The 5,544-nt window shown below is 40.7% G+C and overlaps 1 protein-coding gene across 1 annotated transcript in view; it reads left to right on the top strand.

Moving 5' to 3' along the window:
* LOC104953541 (sodium channel protein type 4 subunit alpha-like) overlaps window positions 1-5,544 on the top strand; it is a gene marked incomplete at its 5' end in the record, with an annotated part of 60,060 nt that overhangs the window by 45,562 nt on the left and 8,954 nt on the right. The window lies entirely within an intron of this gene.

Genomic DNA, 5,544 nt, shown 5'->3' with positions numbered 1-5,544 from the left:
GTGTGTGTGTGTGTGTGTGTGTGTGTGTGTGTCGCAGTGGAAACAATGGTGCAGACTGCAGCCATTCAAAACTCAGACATGTGAATTATGAATCAGCGCTTTGCATAACTCCCCTCTGATATCATGGGCTTAAGACACACACACATACAACACATACACACAAACACACACACAGTCATATCTACCTTCTCAGATAACACACTGTGGTATTCCCCCCATCTATGCACATGCACGCACACACACACACACACACACACACACACACACACACACACACACACACACACACACACACACACACACACACACACACACACACACACACACACACACACACAATGGCATCATGGACTGCGGCCACACATACCAGCCTTTGCCCACACATACACCACCAACACACCTGTTTACATTTTATGGAGTATTAAATTGTTTAAAATTAGAGTACATTAATGTTGTACAAATGATCATACAGTAATACTTGAGTAAATGTACTTAGTTACATTCTAATACTACGTACTGATACTGAAAAAAAACTGAAAAGACAAAACAAAGTAACAATTGGGTTTCTTGAAAAAAATTATTTAAAAATATTTATATAAAATAAGAAATTAAAGATAACATTATCACATTGTTCATAACAGCAATAAGTATGTGGAAATGTAACAAGTACAATTTTCAGTAACAAAAGCTGTCAGTCAAAACGCAATAATTTTCTCTCTAAGATTTATTTTTGTAGAAGAATAAACACAAACAAAATGTGTATATATGTAAAATAGTTCAATAGGTTTGTCCAGTTTCAGGATTAAGGTGCATGTTGCTCATACACACTTCAGGCTCTAACACTGCATTTCATTTTATATTTTCTCAGTATTCTGTTGCAAGGCTGTTAACATCCAGGAACTCAGCTGTGTGCCTGGAAACACACACAGACACACGGAGAAAAAAACACACACACACATCCTGTGTTATGTCTTTTCAGAAACAAGCAGCGGAGATGATAATCAGATCACACTGACACTGCATGACTCAGTGACCAAACACAGAGAGAGAGAGGGAGAGTGTGTGTGCATGTGTGTGTGTGTGCGCGCGCTTGAGTGTTTTGTGTTAGGGTTTATGGAGTTTCACAGGAACACCCATTGGGTCTCTGTATCCTCACCTGAACACCAGCATTTAAGGTTTTTGAGGACATGTTTTTTGCGATTTTCAACAACAAAAGAATACTGTAAAATATAAATTATACATTTGTGTTCAATATAATTCAAGGGATGTCAGTGGGTTTCCTTCTGTACATAACCTTCCATCTATTTTATTGTGCAGACATATTTAGGGCAAACAAGAATATGTTGATGTTAATACTTTAGCAAGATTTTGAGTGCATTTTCCCTCAGTGCATTTCTACACTGCTGACTGCATTGTCCCCAAAGCCAAAAGGACATTTGTATCAAACATTTATCAAACTATTGTTCTGTATTGTTATTATTATTTTTGTATTAAAGTAAATAACACTATTAATAGTTTCATCAATAATAATATCCAATGTTGAATTTATTTTAACGTATTTACTTTTCAATTTTTTTTAGACATTTTAGATATTTTATTGAGATTTGTCTCATACATTTCATGTTTCAAATGTTTTTCAGGATATTTTTCTGACATTTTCCAAATAATCTTTGATATATTTGCATTTTATTTGCATATGTTTAAATCTTTAATTTGTACATTATTTAATTTAAAATGTAAATTTTCCTAGCCATTACTTATACGTGACTTGTTCTCTGTTGCGTTACAGTATCACTTGAAACATCTTTCACACTTTAAATATATTTTCTTTTAAATTTAATCTCTCACTTTACAGAACAACTTTATAAACCTGCAGCAGAAAGCAGACATCCCCACGTCTTCAGGGATTACATTTATTTAAAACTTGTCTTCAGTCTTTTCCCCGTCAGGCAGTAGGTCAGAGGATCAGGAGCACAAACCCGCCTCCACTTGCCCCAGAAACTAAACTCTTATATAACCAGAAGAAGACAAAGGAGATGAAATCATAGTAGAAGAAGAAGAATGATTTTATATTTCAATAACACTACAAGTAAAGGAGCCTGTCTTAAGTAGCTCCTATATATACTGTTGGCTACTTTATTCTATAGCAAAAGCTGTAATCTATAAGATCATAATTTGTTCGTAAGAATCACGTCTCTCTAGAAAGTCAACCTTTTAGAGTTTTTCATAAAAACAGGCCCGTTTTTAGCTTTGTGGAGATGCTTTTTCCAGATGATCAAAGAAGCTTTTTAGACTTATATTGAGCTTCCAGAGAAACATTAAAACCTTCATCCTGCTGCTTAGACTGATGGAGAGGTGAGGGTGAGGAAATGTTACCACGACAACGCACAGTCGCTAAGGAAGCTAAATCAGTGCATGCTGCTTTCAGAGTGTGTGTGTTTGTGAATGTGTGCGTGTGCTTCCCTGCGGACAGGATGTAGGTGTTATGGTGGGTGGCCACCTTCAGGCCAGAGCCGGCCCGTAGCACTGGCGTTATAGATGTTCGCCTAGGGCGCCAGATCTGGGGAGGCGCTGCGCTGGTAGAAAAGCATTTTTGACCCTTGGTGCTCATCCTAATTTTCGGCCTTGATGTAACAACATTCATAATTAAGTAAATGTAACACCCTTTTTTGACCCCGGTTACACTTTTCATTTGCCCTGTACGATGGGCGCTGTAAGTGATGAAAATGGGGGATGTTGGCTTATCTGGCGCCCGCAGCTCACAGCCAAAGTGCGAGTGAGCTTGGGAGCGAATGAGGGAGAGAGGGAGGGTGCACCGGTACCGGCGCTGTTGTTATTAGAATCTGGTGCTAGCTGCTCTAACGGATATTAGAAGAAGACGTTTCTACAATAATGTGGATGGAGAGTCCTCTCCAGTCAGACTGAGAGGCTGATAACTACAGCTCAGTGAGGTAAAGGACTTTGAGTGTTTAGATAGTTAACTTTAGTCTAAATTATCTCAGTGGGTCTCAAACGGTTTGGTCACAATTTATGTAAACAAATATTTCCAAGGCACTCCTTTATAATTATTGGGATAAAACAGGTTTGAAATCATTTCAATGTGTGCTGTCCTTGATGTGTGTTCATACTTGTCAACCCTCCCAAAAATTATTGTTTTTAAACTGGGAGAGATTAAGAAAATGCACGAATAACAAAATGTTAAAATAGATATGAATGAACAACAAAATAAATAAGTTTATTACATTTATTGGTTATTGGCAATGGTTTAGGTTTATTGGTTAGTTCACATACTTATTTGATTAATAAAATGCTAAACCACTTTTTCATATGGGGATGTTTTTTGAGTTGTACCCCGTAGATCTAGTTGCTTTAATTCTGCTTAAAAGTGCCAACCAGATTTGGAAGCATTTTACTTTAAAGGTCCATGTCATGGCCATTTCCACTGATCATTAATTCCATTGTTGAGGTATACTAAAATTAGTAAAATCTGGTGCAATTTTCAAACTCACATTGGTTTTCGCATACAGCATCTCTGTAAAGCTATGTGATTCACAGTATTCACTTTCTCCAACTAAACGGGCTCACTGCAGCTCCTCCCTCCCCTCCCCACCCCGCCCTCCGTGATTTCCATTGTTTAGCGTACACAGAACCAAACACAAGCCAACTTCAACCTGAACAACCAAAGTCACAGCGAAATAAAAACAATAAAGTGTGGCTGATATTGAGCTAAGAAAAAGTTTTATAGATGTAAACGCGTGAGAATGAGGTCTGCAGAGGAATTTGCGCGATCCCAAACTGTCTTTTATCCAGGCCTGCAGCACGAGCAGAAATCAGCAGGGCCTTGGCCTGCACTGGTGTGGTGTGTGTGGAGTTTGGTCGGAATATGTGACGCAATCAGCGGGGCGGCTTAATGTAACGCCTTCGCGGACGTAACGTAAACGGGCTCCACGGAGTTTGGCCATTTAGTTCCGTGGTACGTGCTTTACGGAAAGACAGTACCCGCGTAAGATCAAGAGATGGGATGATGACGTCAAGTGATAGCAGTTCACCAACGAGAGCGTTTTTGGGGGAGGTATTTTTTCTGCTATTTAGGAGTTTTTACTCTGCCTCCAGCGTTGCCTCACTTTTGTAGCCGAGGTTTTGACTCTGCAACACCGTTTACATCGCAGAAGAAGACCCCTGTTTATAACACACAAAGGGGGAGGGTAATAACGCGGGAAAAGCGACATGAGCAGTGTGACCTTATATGTTAAGAAAAAAATCTTCCCGGGCGGGGGCGATACCTCCTACTCGGAACCCTCCTAGGAGGATGTCGGACGTCACCCCCCATGTCGTAATTGTGTATTCCCTTTGAGATACTCTATTGATCTTTATCTTTTCTATTGTACGGATTCTCTGGCTGGGGCGCGCCAATCAAATCTCGGCCTAGGGGCTGCAAATTGTCTAGAGCCGGCCTGGCTTTTCAGGGGGCCCCATGCGTTACGTATCGTTTGGAGGACCCCCAACACACACACACACACCACACACACACAGACCAGAGTTCCAGTTAGAATGTTTTTTCGCCGGTCAACATGTCTGTTAAAGGGTATTAAATCTTCCGGACACAATTTGAAAAGTGCCGGTCAAAGCGTCTTCTTGTTAATTATCTAATTTTAGCTATGATTAACTATTGCAAAAGTGTAGAGCTGATAGTGTTACAAGTAACACCAGGATAATAAACGGAGCCGCCTCTCCCTCTCCTGACAGGGGGCCGTCAGTATCGTGCAGCTCGCAGATCAGTAATGAAGTGACCGACAGTAAAACGTAAAGCTAATCTGATAGGGTGGTTCTGTAGTTTGGGAGAGGTAATTAAGAAGTGGCGCTGCGTGTATATGGTGCTAAGACTGAGAGGTGTGGACAAAGGGGACAAAGACGCCCGCCAGCCTTGATAGTGAGACGGGGTTGGGTGGCTCGCAGTGGCCCGGCGCACACTCTCTCTCCGTCCACGGGCTGCCGGAGGCGAATAAATTAGAATGGTGGAAACGGCACCTCGTCCAACCTGATATCTTCGCAGAGCTGAATTCGCTCATTTGGTGGTTTTTACCCGTGCCGCTGCGCTGATGAACTCTCCAATTGGCTCGGCAACCCGCTTGTGTTGGTTGTCAGGTTTAGCGTCGCCACTTCCATTTCACATTTTTTCATTGCTTCCCACAAGGTTCCTCATCTCATCATGAATAATAGTCTATATATTTTAATTTATTATACTTGCCACTGCTTACCATTTTCTTATACTTAGCCGCATATTCATACACACTGCTTCATACGCTCACAGGGGCCTGCTGTGGGTTATTATCTAGTTGCTTATTCCTACCCCTCACTGTGAATATTTTTCATCATTCACTGGTTACTCCTATTCTGTAGATTGCTGTACATTAACTTTTCACTTTTACTGCCCTTGCTTGCACTGCGCTGCTGTTTAGCAAGCAACTAGAACGTGCATATTTTCGTTGCTCTCAGTTAACCTGTAATTCTGTGACCAATAACAATAGATGTTCGAACTTTATC

This window comes from Notothenia coriiceps, unplaced genomic scaffold (assembly GCF_000735185.1).
Source record: "Notothenia coriiceps isolate Sejong01 unplaced genomic scaffold, NC01 NC01_scaffold00021940, whole genome shotgun sequence".
Lineage (NCBI taxonomy): Eukaryota > Metazoa > Chordata > Actinopteri > Perciformes > Nototheniidae > Notothenia > Notothenia coriiceps.
This window is presented reverse-complemented; position numbering and strand designations above follow the sequence as displayed.